Source organism: Labrus bergylta, chromosome 6 (assembly GCF_963930695.1).
Source record: "Labrus bergylta chromosome 6, fLabBer1.1, whole genome shotgun sequence".
Lineage (NCBI taxonomy): Eukaryota > Metazoa > Chordata > Actinopteri > Labriformes > Labridae > Labrus > Labrus bergylta.
This window is the reverse complement of record NC_089200.1, coordinates 13,123,895-13,147,578: the sequence shown is the minus strand read 5'-3', so window position 1 is coordinate 13,147,578 and position 23,684 is coordinate 13,123,895. Positions and strand designations below refer to the sequence as shown.

General features: G+C 41.4%; 1 protein-coding gene across 2 annotated transcripts in view; it reads right to left on the bottom strand.

Moving 5' to 3' along the window:
- ptprsa (protein tyrosine phosphatase receptor type Sa) overlaps window positions 1-18,106 on the bottom strand; it is a 224,310-nt gene extending 206,204 nt beyond the window's left edge. The window contains exon 1 of one of the 2 annotated variants that reach the window (XM_065955772.1): window positions 17,851-18,106. The gene's annotated coding sequence lies outside the window, so the exon portion shown is untranslated. The remainder of the gene's footprint in view (window positions 1-17,850) is intronic. The other variant, XM_065955773.1, reaches the window with a different exon arrangement.
- Window positions 18,107-23,684: the final 5,578 nt, after the last annotated feature.

Below are 23,684 nucleotides of genomic sequence, written 5' to 3'. Positions count from 1 at the left end.
TTCACAATTAAATCCCCCATAAACCCACGAAGTTAACAGCACATTATTTGGGAGATTCATACAAGTGAGTAACACGTGTCTGAGCTGTATTGACTGAGCTGTAAGATTGAAAAAGGGGCTGCAGTAGTGGATGAAATATGCCTCAATGAGCTGGTTCGGAAATTCTTGAAACAACCTTGAAACTGCATCACAAACGGCACAAATCAATATTAAGACATTTCAGGTCACAACACTTTAGAACAGAATTTGTTCAAACGGGGTTTTCTTTTGGTTGTTAACTCATTTAAAACAAGTCAATTATCACATTATCAAACCTGCAGCTGTATTCATTCTCTCATGTACAAAGAAAAATACTACTTAAAGACTAAATGCCTCATATAATTACTGTTCTTTCTACACTCGTTGCTAAGCACTGAGTAGTTTTTTCGCTCATCGCATTCCTGAGATCACCTGTCAATAAAACAGTGCAAGTGCTTCTTTGACATATTTTCTCTTCTTTCCTTTGTTCAGCCAGAGTGGATTTTTATTTATAAGAAACTGTCTCGGATTGTTATTTCAAGTGAGCCGAAGTTTGGGGCGTGTATTGAACCGTCATTGAGTTTGACAAACCAGAACAAGCAATAGAAAAATATCCAGTGGTACCCGAGCCGGAGTGGGTTTTTTTAGGACCTTTCTGTCTGTTACCATGTCCCAGTCTGGGCGGTGCTCGGTTGGCCCCGGGCCCCGGACTATCACTCAGGCTGATGTATGGGTCCACAGGGTACAAATGAAACCTGTCACAACAAGGGTAATGATGTCAGAGTCACTATAGCTCACCGCTGGAGGGGAGCAGGAAGGGAGAAACCGTGAAAGGAGGATGTGGGTTTAAAGAGAGGCAAAATAAAGAACCAGGGAGATAAAAGCGAGGGATGAGGCAGGAGAAGTATGCAGGAGGTAAAAGTAGGGAAGAAGGAGAGACAGAAGAAGACAGAAAAGGGGACTAAGAAGTAGGAGGAGAGAGAAAAGAGAAGAATGGGACTAAAAAGAAGTAGGCAGAGGCTGAAAAGCTGCGGAGAAAGATGTGAACAAAGAGGGAACAAATAGAGAGACATGAGGGTGGACGGATGAATCGAATGGAAGTGGAAACGGAAAAGAAGTGGACAAAAGAAAGAAAGGATGGATGTGTGTGGAGAGGAGACAGTTGAGAGCAAAGATGGGAAGAGAAAATAGGAGAAGTGAGATGTGTGAGACATATGAGGACAGTGCGGAGGAAGCAAGGAGAGGGAAAGAAGGAGAGTGAAGAGATCGAACAGAGGGAGTGGATTTACATTTGGATTAGTAGAAATGGAGGGGGAAAATAAGGGAGGCGCGGACGAACATCAGTTCTGCTAAGACTGTGAAAGTTCAATCTTGACCTTGAGAACAGCTTTTACACAATCTGAACTCAAGGTCCATTGCATTTTTTGTAACTTTCTTTTGGTCTTGTTATTCAGTGTTTATTGATTTTTTTTCTGAGCTGATGAATCAATCACTCACTCACTGTAACACATCCCACCCCTCAACTGCTCATCCCCTCCCCCTGCTTGGGGCATACAAAATGAATTACAGGAGGTAGAATATGTGTCATTACTATTGATGGAACATAAAATGACCACTTACACACACACACACACACAAAAAAAGTAAATGTGAAAATACTTTTGAGAACAGGTCCTTTCTCTGTCCTCATCCTCCATTATCATTGACATCATCCTTTCCGTCGCAGTCCCTCCACCACCCTGCGCTGCACCCACAACACGCACACACTCATACATACATACGCGTACACACAGGCGGCGGCTACATCCTCCCTGGCAATCTCTCTTCATCTCAAGATGTGGCCACTAATGGATTGAAAGTCTTGGAGAAGAAGCAACAGTCATTTAAAGATTAATGTCAGGCCTGGTATTCTGAAGGGCAGTCAGCCCAGCTTCTGTCTGTGCGTGTGCTCGTGTGTTGTACAGTAGAGGACGTGGACATGTCAGCCCTGCAAAGATGTCCTCTTCATTATTAGCCATTAGGCAACGACTCAAAGAGAGAGAGAGAGAGAGAGAGAAAGAGAGAGAGAGAGAGAGAGAGAGAGAGAGAGAGAGAGAGAGAGAGGAAGTAGGAGAGGGTTAGCTGGCTGGCCCATACGAGCACATATCACAGCTTGTCACTTTATTCTCCATACTCATGACTGGATGGCCATTAAAACCAAGGACTTGCATCAATTAACACACCTCACTTAAATGTAGGTATGAATATGCTCTTCATTGCCTTTGAAGTAGGCCTCTTCACTGCTGAAAGATCCACCTCAGCCAGTGATTTCATCTGCTATTAAGCCTTAAAGCTGCACAGTGTAGGGTTTCATTTTTGTAGCACCAATATAAGTCCTTGGTTTTTTAAAAATGCTGCGGATTTGTTCAATTTGCTGCAAGTACGTTTACACACAAACAAGTAAGTGTATGCATGAGCAGGAAGTGACACCATCAATGAACGAGCACTTCAACCCAGAGAGAGGTAGACTGATCGACCGTCTGTCTCCACCACAACAACCACTAAATGGAGGGAGATTCATATAGTCTGACTGCTGTTACAGTTTGGACTTCATCCTTTTATGAACCTTCTGGATGGGACACAAAATATCTAAACAGCCAGACGATAAAATATCAATTCAACAAGGGAAATTTCAGTTTCTCCAGTAGAATTTACATATTTTCACTCTGTGGATGCTACATCTTAACTGCTGATCCTGTTTGTGTTCAAGAATGTTTGAGGTTGTCACAGAGCACACTGCATGAGATGCCTGGTTTCCAGTTCAAAACCAGTGTCCAATTCATTGTACTTGCATGTCTTTGGACTCCTCAGCAGTCTTAATCTCTACTGACTTTGTCTGACATAGAACCCCTTTCACACAAGAACTCCAGAAAGATTCCAGACAATTTCCAGACTTTTCGGTCCTGACTTTCCAGGCCGGCCCCTTTTACAAATGTGAACTTTCATAATAGTGACTTTTGCTGGGTTAATACCACAACAACATATAATGAACGCATATGTGATACAAACACGATAGTGGAAACCATTTAACGGTAAATGAGGTGTTCAGTAGAGAGCACAAAGCAGAGAAACAATGAATGACATCGTCAACATGCCTACATGTGACGATTATCTGCTGTGTCACACATCAGCTCACATGGACTTACTGTGGACTTTGGACATGGAGCAAGAGGAAGAACTTTGTATGATATTGAGGCATACAGATTTGTGCATTTGGGATAATACATGGAGCCAAACGGGGAAATGTTGCGAGTGCAGTGCATGTTTGAAAAGGGCTAAAGTTCTCTATAGAAACAACTGAGGCTGCAATATAAGCAGGGACAGTCATAGTACTTTCAATATTCAACATTATTTCTTTCATCTATAACAATAAACGTGAAGTAACTGGCTCGGTGGACTTGTGGGTTGGAAGTCCTCTTACTGGCAGATCACATTTCATTTTAAGATCAGCCAAAACTCTGAAGAAAAGACACTGAACCTCTGGCTTCTCACTCTGTTCAAATCCTGCTGAATAATACCAGCTGAGACAACAAAGCTCTGTTTTGCTGCAAGGACAAGAGAAGATCAACAATGAATGTTTCAGCCTTTCAGCCTGTAATTTTCTATTTTAGGGAATCCTTGATCAGAGAATCTGTTTAATGTCACACTTCCAACAACATAGAAATAATAAGCTAAAAAGAAAAGTGGATTTAAAAAGAAATCACATGTACCTCATAAAAAGTCTGTCAGACAGAGGTACAGCCCTTTTAAGATTTGAACTGCATTCTTAAATGTAGCAGTCGAAGGAGAGATCATTCCTGCAGCTATTTCTCTACAGTTCCTTTGGATAAATCAGCCGCAGTGGGTTTTATTTATTGTTCTATCAAGCAACTGATCATCCTGATTCTTCCTGCAGTGGATTTGGTGGCTGGACTTGCAAATAAATATTCTATTATTGAGCAGCAGAGTAATCTGAGGTGCAGCCACTGAAAAATCCACACACACAGCAGACGGAGAAATGATTATAGCAGTAACTACAGCTCACTAACCACACGTACACAAACAGAACTACACTGCATGCACAAAAACACACAGAAAAGCATACGCAAGAAGCTAAAGGACAAACGCACATTACATGAACACTGCCCTTCAGACTCACACATGCTCTACCCAGTGTCAAATAGCTGCTTTTATGTAATTGAGTAAATGCCCCTGGAAAATATCCCTGCACATCCCCGGCGCTACAGTGAAAGACACTTTGAACATCTGTGCAGTGTGTTCCTGTGAAGCCAGCGAAAGCAGCGGGCCGAGTTCTGCTAAATATTTAATGGGCCTGTCTGATGGTCATAATCGCTTTTAAGAACAATAGATGAAAACAAAGGCTGCCAGTGAAAGACTGCACCAGAGGTTAGAGCCACATCTCAGAGTGACAGAGCAGGCGGGAAAACAGGGAGGGAGAGGAGGGGTTGAAGGATGGAGAAAAAAAAAGGGAAAGGCACTCGGGGAGAGGAAACATACATCACAGGTGACTATCAATGTTAAACGGGACTGGCGTTTGACCCGGGAGCATTATATATGGTCCCATGACAGGCTGTGCACTTAAGAGCTATTTTCGGAAAGGCGGCCCACAGAAAGATGTACTGTACCTACACACGGAACGTCAGCGGAGTTATATAGTGAAGCTTCATAGCATGTTAAACAGTTCCTTTGTTTTTTGTGTTCCTTTAATATTGTTTAAACTTCTGCTAATCTCTATTACTGATTTAGCATATTATAGCAGAATCTGTAGACAAGGGACACAATTTTGGTTGTCTGGAGTATTCCTGTTTCACCCTGTTGTCTAAGAAGTAATGTCATCTAGTGTTTTAGCGTGCATTGGCTTTATGCAGGAAAACAATCGATATGGAGAGCAAAAGTGGCAAAGTATTGGCTGTTGCCCAGTCTTAGAAGCAACCGGTGATCATCCGGCGATTCGTTTTCTTTTCAAGATTTATTTATGGGCATTTGGTGGCTTTTTGTGTAGAGACAGGGCAGTGGATAGTGTCAGAAATTGAGGATAGAGAGAGTGGGGAATGACATGTGGGGAAAGGAGCCACAGGTTGGATATGAACCAGGACCGCCTGCTTCAAAGGCTATGACCTCTGTACATGGGGCGGGCAAACTAACCGCAAGGCCACTGGTGCCCCTCTTTTTTATAAATCTCTTAGTGCAGCTAACTATCCTGTCATACAGCAGTCATCGTCTTTCAACTCCTTCACTATTCTCCTTTCTCGAGTTTCAAGGCAAAGTGAATAATGAATAGCTCTCAGGCAGGGACGTCTTTGCCTATCATGAACGCCTTGCTTCACCAAAAGACCCGGAGATTGGCCATTGCTCCCAGAGGATACATTTTTTTAGTGACGGTGTTTCACGATTGCAGATGGGTTCCAACTAAGATTATATTTTGGCGAACATATATGATCTAATTATTTTTGGATTAACACCAAAAACTAGTTATAATATGAGAACCTACCTTTTGCACTTACTGTATCAACAGTATGGCCTACCAATCCAGTTTGAGTAACATTTTCAGATGTTTTGAGGTGACAGACGATAAGGTGTTTGATACATTTCTGCAAATAAAACACGCCAGGCAATGCATTTCTAAAAAAAATATTATTTAAAGGGTTCTATGAAGCAGGTTAGCTGTCTCCTGTCCGTCCTGATTTTTATCACAAGGAGATGAGTATGCCTGTGATCCTTATTGATATTCGCCTGCTCCTGACCACACCAGATGAGGATGAGAACACAGAGCATCGGTTTGTTTCCAGCGTGGTATCTTTACAAATCTGTATGAAATGGTTTCTCCCTTTTTTTCCCAACAGCTGAAGGGCCTGAACATATGAAGGACTTCAAGAAGTGTCAGTCCAACAAAACTCTTCACACACTACAGAGCACAGGATGAGAGGTGAGAGGTTTCCTGTGCCAAGTTTATCTCTGTGATGTCAGATGGCTGGACAGATAGCTCCGTCATAAAGACAGAGATAGTCTAACTCAAGAGTGCCAGAGCTGGGTGGGTTCATATTGCTGTTATGTCGGCTGACATTGCTGAGGTATTGAGATGCTGTGTGATCAATTGTAAGTAAATTATCAAACACTGTGTAAGTAGACCTGTAAATACTGTACCTGTATATGGTTTGTTGAGGTCTAATTTAATTAGCTTGATGTCATTTTTTTAACCATTATTACACATCTCTTGTTAATGTTAATATTAAATATGTGAAATTAACAAAGCATGACATATATATGAATCAAGATTTGGCTGAAACTGTCAATATCTTGTCTATCAATGGACCACAAAACATATGGAACCTTTTAAGGGCACATTTCTACATTATCAACTGAATATATGCAGCTTTTTCTGCAATTAAAAATTCTTTTTGACATGTTATAATCATTGTTTGACTCATATTTTATCAATCTAAAACACAACTACATCATGTGACTGGAAGTGTTTGTGGAAAATACGTGTTAAAGCACAACTGAATATTACTCTGATCCAGTAATGATTGTTAACATTCATCACAGATGCAATGGTTATTGTACAAAATGGGAATTATTCAGCAGATACAAACAGCCATATCTTTCTGTTTTGTATTATTGGGCAATTTACCAGTCTTCTGATTAAATTTCTGTCTTTTGTTTACAAAATTGAATCTCTATTGTTTGTTTGAGATCTTCATTTCATAATTCACGAGGCAAACATATAAAACTTTTGAAGTCGTGGCTGCTGAAGAGAGAGCTGTGTGTGTGTGTGTGTGTGTGTGTGTGTGTGTGTGTGTGTGGGGGGGGGGGGGGGGGGACAAGCCGGGAGAAGGGGAGAGACAACGGGGAGATGTAAATAACGAGACGGGAAGGGAAGAGGAAGAAAACAACATCGGCAATCAGTGGGAAGTGGGATGATGTTGAGCTGAAGGAGAGGCAGAGAAGGAGCTTGAGGAAACAGACGGGTAGAGGCGGAGAGCACGGAGGGAAAAAAAGAAGAACGAGCCCAAGAAGCAAAGCGGTATGATGGACAAGGAACAGGAGGAAAAAAATAAGTGGATTGACATGAAACAGGAGCAGGCAGCCAGATAACCAGAGCTTTTTTTTTTTTTCTTATGTCAATTAAAACAGCACTTTAAACCGGCACACAGGAGGAGAAGGAAAAAGGATGTAGTAGAGTTGAGGTTGCAGAGAGAGTGACATTTAAGCTCAATATGTCCTTCTGCGGCTCTGAACTGCTTTCCTTCTCAAACACTCGAAGACCAAAAGCAGTGACCTAGCCTCCCCCGCTTACTCACTGACCGTAAACATAAGGAGTGGGAGAAAAAAAGATGACATGGGAAGAAAACATGCCTTCCATCTCTTGGGAGATTAATCAAACTGATGAATGGGGCAGCTTTGAAGAATTGGCAGTCCTATTTGGGGGTTTGTCAAAGGTCTGACTGATTTATTTGGCGGGAAGTGATGGACGGGGTTATCCATGTCCATGCTTCCACTCCAGACAAGAAAAGTAAGCTAAGGGTGAAGGAGATACTTACAGCAATTCTTGTTTTTCTGACTCCAGGGCTGAGAGTTGTAAGAGAGGAAAGGATGGATGGGGAGGATAGGTCAAGGTAAGAGGTCTGAGGAGAAGGAGTGAGGGGGACTGGAGTAAAAAGTGGGGAAAAGCAGGGAGAAAGTGCAAGGGAGGCAGTAAGCAAAAAGGAAACTTCTCATTAGCGCACCGGCCACACTCTAAGCCACAAAGCAATGCACCTCCCAAGGACAGAAGCCAACCGCCTGAGAGGAAAGCATGCCCAGCCAGCACTTAGCCAGGCCTCATAAACAACCAACTCACATTTGTCTCTTCATCTTCACCCAACAAAGTGACAGCAGAAATAAATTACCTTTAAGTAGACATCCTCTCCCTCAGTGTCCCCTTCCTGCATCAGCTGCAGTTCTAAGCTTACGGTAAAAATAATCAACAACACAACACAAGGTAGTGGGAGCTAACATGAAAGTCTTTCACCCCATATTCACTCTGCATCATTGCTTCATTCAGACACACATGACTATCAGAGTATGTCATTTTGATTAGCCTGAACTGCTACTACAACAAACAAGCTAAAACAATTAAGCCTTGAAAGATCAAAGAATACAGAAAAGGAAAGCAATAGATAGACGAATATAACCAAAATAATTTGGCTAGCCTTATCCTTTTTTCAAAAGATATGTTCAAGCCAAACCAAGCTCGCTGATAAGCTAGCAAGGTGAGAAGCGACGTTAGCTGGATTGCTCCAACATTCTGCCGTAGTCAGACTCCTACAACCCAAGGAAGAGCGCAACAAAGTAGATATTTTGCAGCAACAAAATGTTCTCCACCAGGGTGTTCCTTTGTAAAGACAACTAAAGAGAGACAACATTTCACTCTCTTCGGCTCAGAGTCATAGTTCAGACAGGGTGCCGTAGGAGTTGGATGGGAATGTTAATCTCAGCCTTAAATCTTTAAAAAAAGAACCTAATGGAAGGTAAGAGTCTGACTTGTCTCTGGGCTTATGAAAGGCTCATACACAAGTATGCTTACCTCAAACACCCCCTATCCCCTAACCTTCTCCAAACCCTTGAGCTCCAAAACATGACCCGAAGATCATCCAAAAGCTCTCCATCGCCCCATCTGCTCTGCCTCATTATGAATCTGCTCCTCCACAGCTGTGATTTACTCTCCTTTTGGCCTCATATCTGTGGAACCTCTGTCAAAAAAAAGAACAAGCGAAGGGGCTACTCAAATTCCTTACATGCTCAAAATGCCACAGTTTGTAAAGAAACATCCACACATCTATCATCTTGATTACTACTGGACACGAATCACTAAACACAGAGCACCTGTATGCATTAGCCACAGGGGCCACCCATACACAAAGCTCTGTTTATCAAACAACATGCTACGAGCTTGTTCCTTAGCTGTCTTGAAATGAAAAAAACAACAACACCCCAAACATAGAAAAAGGAAATTAGGAATGTCTGGCCCCCTTCTTTTTCCTCCATTGTTTGGATGGTATAAACACCCTGTTTGCATTAGCTGTTTGGCTTGGGTCCTGTCATTAGCAGCTGCTATTGAGCTAGCCCCTGGAGAAAACACAGGTTTGTTAATCAAGCAAAGGCAAAACAATTACTAGAATCCGATAATCAATGGGCGTGGACGAACATTAAATCTTTGCTGGCTGCTCCAGAGAACGACAAGTGGTGGGGAATGGGTTCCTACTAATTAAACAGGAACCTGGTATACTATCGTTGGCTAATAGCTATGTTGCTACACCGTTTAGCCCATCTGATTAGGCTATTTGACACAGCTGATGTAACAGCTATTACAAAGCCCTTGTTTTTTGTTTCTTTCCCGCATGCTTTCTAACGTACTGCTAGATTTACATTCCTCAGAGGACTTTGAGGTAGCTTCTCCTTTTGTTATCTGAAAAAAAAATCAATATTGGTGTCTAACTGCCAGAGACAGATTATGACTCTAAACATGATTAAAAATGAAATATCCTCAGCATTAATGTAAGGTATATGGAAGATAAAAGCTGAGGGACTGTTAAAATGACTATCACTGTATTTAGTGCTATTTTTTACTCTACTAAAATTGAAATGATACAAAACTCAATCAAGGTACTTGTACAAAAGCTATCATGCATTAGTAAGGTAAGCTAATATCCAAATTGAGTAAATTTGACTAAAAGTCACTTGTTACATGTGCTAGATATAAAGAATCAGGCATTGAGATATTACATTTTGATTCCAGTTGTCTTTTGCTGGATCAGAAATCCCGATTGACCAGCAGGCAATGGCAGAAAAGCCTGATGGGGGATGGGAATTACACTGATATGGGAGGGGAGCTTGCTGGTGAACGCTGGGGGAATCAGGTAAGACAAATCTGCCTGGATTTATGGGAGCTGTGTGTGAGCTGCAGAAAATAGACCAGGCAAATAGAGGGGAGTTTATGATACGTGGTTAAAAGGTGTGTTTCAGCATGCTGCAAAATCCCGATGTATTATTACAAAGCAGGAGGGTTGGGACTATTTGTGTGCATTTATCTTATGTTTGTGAAAGCTTGAACAAATTTGTGTGACTCTCTTTCAGAGTATTTTATGAAGGACATATAGCCTACTGTATATATAAGTATATAAGAATGACTGAGTTAAATATAACATTTCTGATCTTTTTCCAAAAGAAACCAAGTGACTGTAACACTTTGTTATTTTTCTTGTTGTAAAGCGTTGCTTTAAAGGTAAATGTGGCAAAAATAATGATCCACTGTGAAAGCAGTCAAGCTGATATGTTTCCACTTAACACAAAAGCCACCATAACTCTGCCATGATCAATAGTTGTTCATGACTTGCATTAAAAGGGTCCAATCCTCCAACCTTTCCATCTATGTCTGCCTTGTTTCCAGTCATCTCTTCCACCCTAATATGATTTAAGACTCTACCTTGTGTCCTCTTGTGCTTCCTTCCCTCCTTTTTCTTCATCACCTTTTTGTTTGATCTCTTTTCCATTCATCTCTAACTGTTCCCCTTTCCCCAATTTTCCTTTTCTGTCACTGTTAAATCTACTCATTCCTCTTCTCTCCCTCTCAGCCATTATTCTTCCCATGAACCTCATCTTGTTTCTCCTTACAACTTTCCTTCCTTCCTCATCCTCTTCTCTTTCCTCTGCTACTCACTTGGTGTCATGTCTCCCTAACTTTCTGTTTCTTTGCCTTCTTAAACAAATCCCTCCCTCTAATCTAATCTGTTTCAACTCTGTCTTCCTAAACTTGTTTGTTATCCTTCCTTGTCACATTTCTTTATTCCAATTCCTGTTACCCATCATTTTCATCCCTCCGTATCACCTGTCTGTCTCCCTCTAGTTTCCCTCGCTGCTCCCACTTTCTATTGATCTACCTCTATCGGAAGCCTAAGTATAATTTGCATGCCCTTCACCTCTTCTTTCGCCTGTCCCTCCCGACGACTCTACATCCTCTAGCCTCCTTTTTTTCCACCTTGTGTCTCCCACTGCTCCCCTGCAATCTGCAGTTCACAGGTTTCCCAGGGCACATTGTTGCATCCTAACGGAAGCTTGCACAGCATTCTTGCCATAAATAATTGAACAGGCCCCACATGGCCAGGCACGCTCAGTCTAAATGGATTATTCTGGGGGAGATCAATGCTGGCCTGTGAGGGTTTTATTAGGGACTGCAGATGAAACGTACAAGGCCACCGCCAATGCTCTCCTCCCTCTGTCTTAATTCTGCCCTGCTCTACCGTCTGACATTCTCAGCACCTCCTCATTCCGCCACTGCACCTTTAACCATCCACCCACTTCAGTTGAAGACCCCGCCAAGCCATGCAAAGACCAAAGCAGACGCCTTATAGTACAGGTTTGAATTAAACATAAATGACTATCCAAGACACTGCATGAATCATTCATTCATGATACCTTTGACTATGATGCAGGCTAGTAGTAAACGGGCGAGACAGCATTTTGTTATTCCTGCCACTGTCAAGATGCATCAACCTCACACACCCCAACCATCGCCAGCGCCCGCTCACCAGCATGACGGGAAACATCCGGCGATACCCACTGGAGTTGTCATGGGCGAAAGAAGGGGGGCGGGGTGAAATGCAAACGTGACCTTCAAGAGTTACGACCCTCTGGGGCGGGGGGCGGCTGCGGTGGTGAATAACCCTCTGTAAGCCTCTCTCCCCCGAGAAGATTTACATCTGTCTCATCCAGTTAGAGGTTCCCTAATTGTCTGCTTCCCGGAAAACACCCTGCCAAGCTGGCAACCACAGGTAGCTTGTTAGCTATTCAGATCTCCCCGGTCCATGTTATATTAAAGGTAGAGATTACACCACTTCTACTAAAATTCAACCTTGTGGTTTTATCTCAAATCGACAAATTTTTAAATGCTATAGCCATAATCAATTCATTGATATTGTCAGTTACTAAAGCTTTAAGTCCTGTTTTTTCTAAGCAGAGGTCTTTCAAATGTGGGGCAAAGAGGTGAGGGCTTCAAAGCAGACACACTGTGTGAGGCGAAATGCAATCAAGGTAGCCATGAAGACTTTAAAGGCTTTATATGCGATTTTTCACACTTAAATATAATAGAAATCAAGTATATCCTCTGAAAATAACTCTGTGAGTCATGACTGTCTACAATGTGTGTAACACCAGAGTCCCACTGTCTGTGATGCTTTCCAAGTTTTCCGAGTCCTATCTTCAGTTGGTTTACATCGCCGGGACGGCCGGCCGACTGACTCCTCCCCTCGCGTATAAAAGTTGTTTAATTGAGGGACTAGAGAAAATAAGAATAACATACTGTACTCACTGCTTAACTGCATTTCTAGAACACGGTCATTTCGGGTAAATTTACATGCAGTGTGAAGATACGAGCATAATAAAGATCCCTAGCATTAGCATGCTAACACAACAATGCAATGCAAGTTGTTTTGGTTTCATGCTGGTGCTCAAGGGCGATATTTGCTGGATCAAAAAAATCGCATATAAAGCCTTTAAGGCATTAGACCTCGAATGTGGGAATGCATGTTCTTCCTGATATTATGTCAAACCTGACTACACAAACAAAATGAACATATATTTAAGAAACTGGGAGATTTGTATTATCTTCTTTTCCCACTGAAAAGAAACACTGACATCCATTTGAAAATCATATTAAATGCTGGTCCTTACACTAGTACTTGGCGGGGCAATCATTGTGTTTGTCCATGCATTCTCAAAGTAATTTGTCTGAACATGCATGGGCATACTCCAACAGGGGACTATACCATATACCATAATTTGGCATACTTGAATTTTGTCAATTTGCAAAAATGTTAAACAATGGGCTTAAAAAAACTTTGGTCTTGGAAAATGAACTGCCTCCATTGAACCTAATGTGTCCAGTGTACTTCTCTCAAAGCCTTGTTGATCGTACAAAGATTTTGAGCATGATTTTTCCCTAAACTAGAGTAAGACAGACAGAACAAGTCAGAGTGATTAGGTCCATTTCATGTTTATGACTCGAGAGCAGGCATTGGCTGGTGAATGGGCACTGTCTCAGTTTTTAGTTAGGGAGTGCTTGTAATGCGTTTTAAACATGATGATGAAACGTAAAATAAAGGGCTTTCAACTTAATGCTTTATGATAATATCGTGGGACAAATGATTGCTTTCACAGAAATAAAGGTATCATAAAAATACAGGTTTAATAGATTGGATATACACGGTTATAGTTTGTCCTACAGTTTTAGATTTCTGTTCTTGTGTGTTTTAGACTCCATCCAAACACACTTTCATTGGCATAGTCTTAGGTTTTCTAAAAACACACATTACCAGGGCAATTATCCTTAAGTTAAGACTCTCTGAATGCTTAAGATGCTACTCTTAACCTGAACTAAGACTGCCAATGATCCTAATGTTCTCTCCTTACTGGTAAAAGAATGCAATAAGGTTACATTTCCCCTCCACTCTCCACACTGTTGTGATCTCTTGGAAAACAACATAATGAAACCCTTCCAAGCAGGAAATAAAAGCATGGAAGACATCTCCTTCTGCCACTTTAACCCGTTCACATTGTTTGATTGGGTCCTTGGCTAGCAAGACATGGATAGACATTGCTTTGTGAAGTGACGTTTTGACATGAAGCTTAACATATTTGACAGGGAGAGATGGACCCTGAGGCTTTCAACCCCATCCATTTCAAATGAACGGTCTTCCTTTTGCTTCTTAGGAATGGAGGAAGAATCTTGTACAGGTTTCTCCATGTTCTTCCTTCCTGACATCTTGGTGTGTACCAGGGATGTGTACACATCAAAGCCATTAAAATGTCAAGCTCTGCGGTGGGCTAAAACCAGGTCAGAATATTCATGGAAAACTTGTGAATAGTACATTTTTTTGTCCTCATTCTGGCAGTCAAGGCCTCTTCTAAAGAGCTTATAACTTAGCCATTTCAAATGACAAACCAGTGTTCAAAGGACGCAAGGACAATTTTCTTTCTTTGCTGTTAGAATATTCCAGCACTCATTTGCATGTGGATTTGAAGACCATATGCTCCCTGACAAGATTTACTGTACAATATGGAGAGATTTGACAGAAGGCTGGGTACAAAAATGCCCTGTCACATTGCTCAACCCCTCCTTTGCTTTTCGTTAATCCATAACTCCATAGAAACAACCTGTACTCTTCCAACAAGTGGAGTTTTGCTTAAAGATATCAACCTGACTGTCGATAAGTAGCAAAAACAAGTGACTTTGATGTGGTTTTATGTGGCTGAAGGAAAGGAGGTGTGGAAGGGATGAGATGGGATACTCTGAAATGACATTTTGCTACTAAGAATTTCAAATTCTGTCACAGTCGGGGGAAAAACATGAGAGGGGAAATAAAAAAACAGGCCGCTGTTTATCTTGAGGTGACAACTAACAAGCACCGCTATCCTGGTAATTAGACTGCCGCAATGCACATGGGCGAAGCTCTCCATAAAGTGATTAAATATTTTCTCTCTCTCTCTCTCTCTTATCCCTTTCTCCTCTTCCTTTAAACAGCTCTGCTTTTTTTTCTTTTCCCCTGCATTAACTAGGTGGTCCTTAATGACACTGCCAATATGACTTATAGCAGCAATAAAAGTATATGTGCTTATGTGTATGTTCAAGCATGTGTTTGTCTGTCACTGTGCATCTGCAATGCATGCCGCCCCTCTTTTACAAGCCTGAATCTTTGCAGGCCCGCTAGTGACAGGTGAGCATGATTGAAGTGCATTTCTGCAGGAGAGAAAACAAAGGATACTTCAGCACGCCATCCAATCACCCATCTCATACATATACAGTGAGGCCGTTTGATTGATGTTGAGCTCAAAGGTGTAGCACAGTGAAAAGCTGACGTGCCTTGTCTCCATTACCAAAAAATCCAACCTACAAAAAGGTGACCTGTGCTGCTCTGCACTTTGGGAATTAAATAAGCTTCACAATGAGAGTTTTGTAATTTCAAAACTTTTGACAGCTGTTGAGAGAACAGTGTGATATAAAGGCGTGAGAAAGAAAACAGGATTTCCCCTTACACCTCAGCCACCTGAGCTGCTGAGCTTGTCAACAGGGTATCTTAAAGGAATCAACCCCCCCCCAGGGTTTCTTTGATGAAGCCCTTTCTTCCAAATGCTAAGTTGAGAGTGGCTCAAATACAATTATATCCCATAATACTTGTTCTGTAGAAAATGTTTTAATTTAATGGTAAAGAACCGTAAAGTCCTCCATTTAGATCTTAGAGAAATGTACAATGAAGCGTTACGTTTTAGAGTGTGAGGTCTCTCTGCATGTCCAACACGGGTTGATTGCTCTGTGAAAAAAAAGGAGACGCTTCGTAAAATGTGTCCAGCCCATTGAGTTTGAGGGAGAGACTCCGGTAATAGCTGTCCTTCCACAGGCGACAGGCCTGTCTGTTAAGAGTGACTGCCTCCTTCCTTCATTGGTCGGTACCACATCTTAATATCAAGAGGAGCATACAGACACATCCACGCTGAAGAATTATGATTCAAACTGAAGTATTCACATCTTACAAATAGCCTAAAAACCCACGGGTGATTTCTTGCATGAAAAAAAGAAGTAATAATACAAAAAGAAGCAGAGAGTTAATGCAAATCTCCCTCTGTATACGCCAACTCATGCATGACATCATTTGTTTCATCACCGGGGTTCAGCTCTGCATATTTTAATGACTTCCCTATGCAGGCTACCAAACTTTCTACTGTTATTGAAAAAAATGTGCATGAAATATGGTGAAGGCTTAACTCAAGAAGCATATGATTGGTTGCCAGAATAAATCTGCAGAAGCATAAGTCTGAATATCATTTTGAAAGGACTCTGGACTATTTCCAGAGAGGTTGCTGGGTGTATAAGTGAGAGGTGTGTGTACTCCTTCTCATACAAATCTATTGGTGAGTGTTACCTGCCTTACTCATAGGCAATCTGCTGTGTGTGTGTGTGTGTGTGTGTGTGTGTGTGTGTGTTCACGTTGAGAAGGGGAGTTAACGGGGGAGGGGGGGGTCACTCCAAATTTCTCATGTGAAGGAGCATAACAGGGAATTGTAATGCACAGCAACATCATAAATTTGATTACATTACATTGCACTGCAAGCCTGTAAGCCATTTCCAGGCGCCATAAAAACGCTATAACTAAGTTACCACGGGTACAAAGAAAAATGAATAAAGCCATTTTCTTTTAACAACCCGAGCGCTGGCGAGATATTGTTCTCTCCTCTAGCTTTTATGAGCTTTGCAGACGCGCGATGCGCTCATTTCGATCGAAACAGCAGACAGAGGAAGATGGAAAATGAACGACTACGGAGAGAAATTGATGATATTGTTCAATGGCAAGTGAAAGTTTAATCATCATAGACAATAATGTGTCAGGGCAAACGAAGCTTTATTTCTGTATCATGTGCGTAAATTGTTAAAAGAGTACCCACTAATATATAGGCTAATAGATAAATAAAGTGAGTGAAACCAGTTCTGTTTTAGTAAATTAAAAAGTTTGAAATAGAGATTTTCGTGAGCATATTCTTTTACATCATCGGAAATAAAACAACAATAATAATCCACGGGGGAAAAAAAAGAGGTTGTTCAACATTGGAGCGAATGTAATTGGAACTCGGACTCTCTAGCATTCAACAAGGGCATCGCCTGCACTTTAAAAAGTCGGTGTCATTGCCGTTGGCTCAACGTGGGGCAGTGGAAACCTCGAGTGGCACACCTCAGAAAGAAAAAAAAAATAGATCCATTCTACAAGGCATCGAAAACGTGATGCGCAAATCTGGTCCAGGGGTGTAGACCAAGACTACAGAACCATCAGAAGTCCAACATGTATACCTAGAGCTTTAACATAAAATCAAACAAACTGTCTGCGCACACACATTGAGGGAGGGAGGGAGAGAGAGGGAGAGAGAGAGAGAGAGAGAGAGAGAGGGGTGGGGGGGGGGAAGAAATATCTAAAATTGCAGATTGATGTCTACGAATAGAATTGGATGTCTCACGATCTACGGGCATGTTCCAATGCAAAGCCTCTACCGGTTGACTTGGTCAATGAAGGCACCCCCTGTGGAGATGCACTTGTGAGACCCCCCTCCCCCCTAACAACAACAACAACACACACACACACACACACACACACACACACACACCTCCGCCGACAAAAAAAAAAAGAGGTGATTCAGAAATATGCGTTATGCTCCAAAAACCGCCCAGCGCTTAAAACTGTAAGAGAAATTCACGATTCATTATGCTCTTCCCTCTGCGACAGAACCACCCAGGTTTCTTTTTTTCTGTCTGATTAAATTGTAATTAACTCTCAATTGGGGGAATTGGGGGGACCGTCGTTCAGAATGATGGATCTCCTTCATACCATAGCAGCAGTCTGCTCTGCTCACCACCAGCAGCAATAGCAGCTCTGCGGTGGTGGAGTCTGGTCTCCCGCTGAGTACGGGACTATGTAGCATCTATCTCCTTATTAAAGCTCAGTTGCAGCTTTAAAAAAAAAATCATCTTTGCAGCATTCTGAGATGCTGCTCCTCTTTTTGGCACTTAACGCCCGCACAGAGACAGAGGCAAGAAAAGCAGAATAGCCTAACGCACGGCTCGTGCGCTCCGATACAGAACCCACATGCTGATTTTTTTTGTTTTGTTTAAGCGTTAAGACAGAAACAAAGCTGTGATTCTAAGCCAGCGCTCTCTGACTGCGGGACAAAAGTCGCTGGAGAGAGTGAGGAAAAAGGGTATGGAAGTATGCATACCTTTTTGTCAGACACGGAGTTCCTCTTTCTTTTCTTCCCAGCTTATAAACCCTCACATCTTCATGGTTAAAATAAGCAGTAATCCCCGGGTTTGTGTTAAACGTGTGCGTCCCCGCAGCAGGTCCAGTTGGGGAGCGGTTCAAAGGTCCACTCTACCGGGGTAAATAATGTTTTTAAAATCCAACCCGAGGAGCGCAGGTTGCTCAGGACGCGTCTGGGTGTACGGCAGGAGGAGTCGCTCCCTCAGCAGCCGCCGGTGCGCACTTGGAGAAACCAGAGCTCTGTCCGCGCAGGGAGGCTGAGAGAATGATGTCATGCGTCCGGCCCTCCCTCTCCAGCCACCCCTTAACTCACGGCTCTCTCCATCTTCTCTCCCCCTTCTTTTATCGCTCCCCCTTTATTTATTGAGTGCGTTGTTTAAAGACTTGAACCGAAAAAAGGCAAAAAGACATATTTATTGCACAAAAAAATAGATTATTGGAGATGTAACTCTAACTCATTAAAATACAATAATATACTTTTTAAACATAATTTAAAGAAACGATGTTAGAATGTATCCCAAGAATCTGCTTTGTTTTATTTCTAAACAATGGAAACATATTTCCAAATGTTTTAACTTTAAGTATCTAGCTTTGACTGAGATTTTTTTGCAGTGCTCCACTTGACGTGATGAAGTCATGCCGTTCCTCCACGCCTCAATGTAGGTATCGTCCAGTGGCATCGTCTGCCTGCCTTTCCCGGGATAAGAGGGAAGGAAAGGTAGCATGAAACGGACCAATGCACACCGCGCGCAGCAAAGACAGCCCCCTCCTCCTCAGCCGGAGTGTCTTAAAGATAGCGCCTCATATCTGCTCATCAGAATTTTTAGGTGAGGTTCACTGTGCATAGCATACACTACACTGAAAACAAAAGGTGATTTAACCCTTACCCTGACTACAAATATGGCCATGTTTTAAGTTGCAAGAATTTAGGAAATGCTATAATGTTGTGAATGGGACTGTTGATGAATTTCAGTTGATTGATCACAGAAAATATACAACGTCTTGATTTCCATTAGTTAAAGAAATAATAGCCTACTGGTAAAGCAGTTGAAAATAAGCTACATTTTTACTGCCACATTTTTTTTATCTAGACAGACAGGAAATCTATGATTCGGGAGAACAATATGAAACAGTGAGATCAGTACATTTTTATGGACCAAGTCAATGAATAAAAGCATTGGTTTTTCAAGCACCTTCGACTGCATTCACATTCCTAACAGTGGATGAGCAAGCTATGAGGTATTTTCAGCATACTGGCTTTGCTGCTGGCTGCTCACTGAAAAAAACAAAACGGTAAGAAAAAGAGTGTGAGGGCATTTAATCAATCAACTTCAGCTGCAGGTTTTACTTAATCAAATCTTTAAAGTGGCAGAGCTGCTTTCATTGACTCTACATATTACTGCACACTTTCTCTCACAGGGACATGCTGAAATGCGGCCCACTGCCGGAGCTCCGTTACTCATGCCTTAACCTCAAAGTGAGACCTGCTCCTTTAAATGTGTGACACTTATATTCAAGTAGGGGCAAACAGACAGCTTCTGAGGTTAATGTGCTGTCATCTGTCAGCCTATTCTTCAAAATGAAATGATATTGTATTAATCTGTTTATCACAGGAAGGGGGATCAGACAAGGGACAAATACATGTCGGGCCAACAACTTGCCAGAACATCACCTGTGGGCACCAATGATACTTCAAGTCAATGGGGGAAATTGACAAAAAAATATATGATATGAGCGCACACACTTGCTGGTTTGTGTGTAGCAGGATTAAGTAGTTTTATACACAGATAACACGCCTTTATACAGTTTGAAATGTCTTCTGTTTGTAGACAGTTGTGCATTCTTACTGTAGGCATCTTCTTCTTTTTTTTAAGATTTATTTTTGGGCTTTTTGTGCCTTTAATGTAGAGATAGGTGAGTGGATAGAGTTGGAAATCAGAGAGAGAGAGAGAGAGTAGGGAACGATATGCAGGAAAGGAACCACAGGTGGGATTTGAACTTGTGCCGCCCGCTGGGAGGACAAAGGCCTACATACATGGGGCGTGCGCACTAACCGCTGCGCCACCATCGCCCACTTCAGGCATCTTCTAGCCAGAACTACTCTGACAAACTTACTTTTGATTTTTAAAGTGTCAGCCACCATTATAAAATCCAAACATGTACATCAACCCTTCATATTGATGAATGCTTTTTACCTCACACAGCCCATTGTTTCCATTTTTTTCCCCCTTTCAAAATATTTTAAGAAGTAACCTCAAATGTTCAAAGTGATGGATTGCCTCAGTGAAGCACTGATAGATAGTCATATTGAGCTGATATGAGCTGACATTTTGGCACTGATGAAAAGGCAACCCGATTTAAAGAGAACGGACTAAAAAGCTGCCAAAATATATGTCTGATCCTTCAAAGATGGCACATCTGTATCGGCATCTGCATCATGGGACAGAGGAACAAAAGAGAAAGAGAAAAGTTGTACCCCAAATAAAAAGATCTAAAATCAGACTCGCAATGCAAATGCTGAATACATTCTAAAGCCACTGATTCAGACATTAGCATGTGTGCGACCCTGAAGACTAACCAAAGCATTTAATTCCACCGGACTGATAATTTGATTGTCCTTTGTGTGCCTTTGCCTTAACTTCAGATAATTGGACAGTCCTCTGATAGTGCTTGCTCACATCTGTTAGGGGGCTTCAGGACTCCTGCGCCAAAAGTCAACAGGGTGAGAAGTACATTTAGAATTTGGAAGCAAATGCACTGTGTGTGATTTTGCTGTGTTCTGACTTTTAATGTTGCATCTGTATTGCATCTAAATCTAATGTTATTGGGTTTGAAACAAGGAGCATTGATTGTAAATTCAATCTTCTTAAAAACAAGGCATTTGAAGATGAAAAATATAACTTTTTATATTTGAGTGGATTTGTTACAATTTTCTTCTAACGTGGCAAACATTAAAGAGGTTATCAATTCCTGTAACGCAAATGATCACATTTCCATAAATTCTCTCTACATCAGTGAGACCAATCAATAGAACAGAGGATTTCATTTTCCCTGATTTCAACGTCTTTTGCAACCTTGCCGTGCCTTTCAGGTGCATGAATCACAAAGAACCTCAGTAATGAAAAAAGTCCCCCTTTTTCAGGGTTATACCAGCAACAATAAAAAAAGGCTACTGCTGAAATCCTTTGGTTTTCTAATATAACTCTTTGTCAGTTAATCTCAGAGGGAGAGAAGCAAAAGTCTTTCGTTTGTACTCAATCAACATGTAAATCTAAAAGGTTTAGAAAAAGACTATCACATATGTCTGCAGTGAATTAAATGTAATGGATCTAAAGTTGCCAAAGCATGACAAAAAAAAACAATCTTACTGCAGACTAAATTGAGAAAAAACGGAGCACACTCAGATCAGCAGTTCCTGTGTGGCAAAACTCCGGCAGGTTATTGAAACATGTAACTGCATGAAGCTCAACACCTGATCGAAACTCTAAAGAGAACGTATGTGTTGTCAAACTTAAGCCAACACTTTCAGCAAATCAGATGACTAAGGCCTTGTTTACACCTAATGTTAAGATTCATTCTTTGTGATCTGATCACAGGTGGACAGCTCTGGGTACATCTGTTCATGCCTGGCATTAAAATGCATCTTTGCATGCATCTGAAGTGAAAGAGGGAGCGGGTAAATATGGAAAGAAGTGAAGGAAGATTCAACTTTATATGAAGACCAATGTTCCTCTATATTTCTTATTTCTTTATATGGTTTATCAGTGAGATGTATGGACCCAAAATTGAGAGTGGATTCCTCATTAACTCTGGGAAAAAAAAACAGACGAATAGATGTGTGCTGTACATCGGTGTCTCCCCCATGAAACCGCTTTATCCACACTGCGCTACATTATCGTGAACTATGATGAACTGCTGGTGGGTCACATGTCCCTCCCACATCCAGGTGCTGGGTTAGGGTAGGGTTAGGGTAAGGGGTAGCAGAGAGAATCACTCCCATGATTCCCTGCCAGCCTCAACGTCATCTTTTGTTATTGTTTTGATTGAGAGCCCCCTGACGCTAAAGCTCAATGGTTCATCTGAATTAATCAAATTTTGAATTGCATGTTTGAAATTATTTCTATTTTCTGGTGTCTTCAGCTATGGGTACTAAACTTGTTAAGATAAAAATCAGTAAAAAGGAAGTTGTTACGGACTGAAAAGTAAATTAAAATTGCTAAAGGGATCAATAAAAAGTGAAATGTATGATGTCACAAGATGTATATTACTTTTACTTGTCCATTGAGTGGTAGGTGAGTTTTTTTTGTTTTTTTTTAAAGTGCAATGAGACATTCAAAGGCGCAGTTGGGTCATTTGTTTCCATTGCTACAGGAAGACGTGTCGATGGTTTAATTGCGGTGTGATTTATAAAAATGAATGCTTTAATTTCTGACCTTAATCTCATTGCATTTAATACGTTCACACTGACAGCCCCAGGGTATACACAACCAAATCAATGCTGACTAATGTGAGAGAACTCTTAATGCATCCTCATTGTGTCTTAGGTTGGTTCACACCCGTATTTCAGTCCGTCCACTTATGTTGGATCAGTCAGGATGAATGTTAATACCAGGTGTAAACAACACCAAAATGGCAGGCTTAGTCACATTCACAGTAACTCATGCCTCCGAGTGGGGTTCGGTTTGTAATGGACACTTGATAAGTGTGTTTGTGTGGACAAGTGATAAGTATGCCATTTTTGTGGCTGTTGTGACTCCCTGTTTCCTGATAAAAATGACACCCATGCTTGGACCTTACACCCTGATCATCTCCACTGGTGTTTGCTCAAGCTGTCCTGTCTGTTTCAATAAAGATAAGAGACGTCGTCCACACACTCTCCTTAAAAAAAAAAAGAAAGAAAGAAAAAACCCAAGAGACTGCCCCTTGTCTTTGAAGATATCTCTGCTCTTCCTTTTCCATTCTATCTTTTTTTCCCACCACCTACTTCCATTCAATTAATCACCTTTCGTTTTCTTCCTCTCCGAACATGTCCTGCTCAGTTGACCTCACTTCTTCCTTTCTCCTTTTCATCCCTTCCTGTGTTCACCTGTGTGTGGGAAACACATGCCACTCAGTGTGACTGGACGAGTGGTTTAACGAGAGGAGAAGTAATGGTCTGTCACCTTTTGCTGAGCACCGGCAATTAAGAGCCACTGCCTGAAAGTAAAGTTGGACAAGTCCATTCATTGATTGGTGATTGTTGAAATGCTAGAGTCTACAAGATACACTTAAAGAGCTTTGACTTAGATTAGAGATTAAGGTGATGTACTACAGGGGGATTCACTGTAAGAAGGGCTTGGTTGCATTTACAGTCTAACACTGTATGTAGTGTATTCCTCAGACATGAGTCTGTCTGCTGAATGTGTTGTCAAAATACAGGTAGACCTTATGTTGAGTTTTATCTTCTAATTGTTATTCATTCTGTATTGTGCTGTGCATTGCATGAGTTGTACAGAAAAGGATTAGGGCCACTGATTATTATTTTTTTTAGAAATCTGACTTTTTTCTCAGAACTTTTCAATTAAACTAAGAGTCCTTTGGTTCTGATGGCTCTTAACGGTGATCTATAAATAACTGTAAAATTGCCAGCTAGTTGTATAATGAAAATATACAATTAAAGATAAACTGGAAGAAAAGCCAACTTTAGCAGACAACTAAAGAGTTCTTGCGGATATAAAAAGCACAAGATTCCTGTATAAATACTTTTTCTTTTTAAATGTGCTGTTCTGAATGTGACCTTTAAAGCTTTCTTGA